We start from the raw sequence: 785 nt of genomic DNA on the forward strand, positions 1-785 counted from the left end.
AAACGAGCAAAACAAAAAACTGTTTTCAGTATTTAAGGAAGCTGACAGATACAAACAAGAAATCATACTACCTAATAAATACGAAGAAGAAGAAGAAGAAACAACAAAAGCTATAAAACAAATGAAATCCAAACTAAAACTAGAACAGCAACATACCATGATAAAACGATGCCAAGGAAAGCCCCTACATGGTAAATACTGGGCTAAACTAAATGCGACAGAAATAGACAGAGAAAAATCCCAGCAATGGCTGAGAAGCTCAGGACTCAAAGCAGAGACTGAAGGATTTTTAATTGCTGCACAAGACCAGAGCCTCCCCACCAGAAATTACCAAAACACATAATGAAAAAAAACATAACAAGTAACTGCAGAATATGTGAAGCAATAAATCATATTATCTCTTGCTGCCCAGTCCTGGCTAAGAAGGAATATATTCACAGACACGACAGAGCTGGGACCTACATAAACTGGAAGCTATGCCAACACTATGGAATAACAACAGAAAAAAATGGTATAGGCACACGCCAGAAAAGGTCAAGAGAAAACGAGAAAGCAACCATACTCTGGGATATACCAATACACACAGATAGAGAAATTAAGGCAAATAGACCAGATATAGTTGTCAGAGATCATGAAGAAAAGTTCTTTCTAATTGATGTTTCAATACCAGCAGATGACAACGTTTCACTAAAAGAAATGGAGAAACTTTCAAAATACAAAGAACTGGAAATAGAGATAACTCGAATGTGGAATCTAAAAACAGAAACAATTCCTATCATAGTAGG

The sequence above is a fragment of the Octopus bimaculoides genome, chromosome 3 (genome assembly GCF_001194135.2).
Source record: "Octopus bimaculoides isolate UCB-OBI-ISO-001 chromosome 3, ASM119413v2, whole genome shotgun sequence".
In the NCBI taxonomy this organism is placed as follows: Eukaryota; Metazoa; Mollusca; class Cephalopoda; order Octopoda; family Octopodidae; genus Octopus; species Octopus bimaculoides.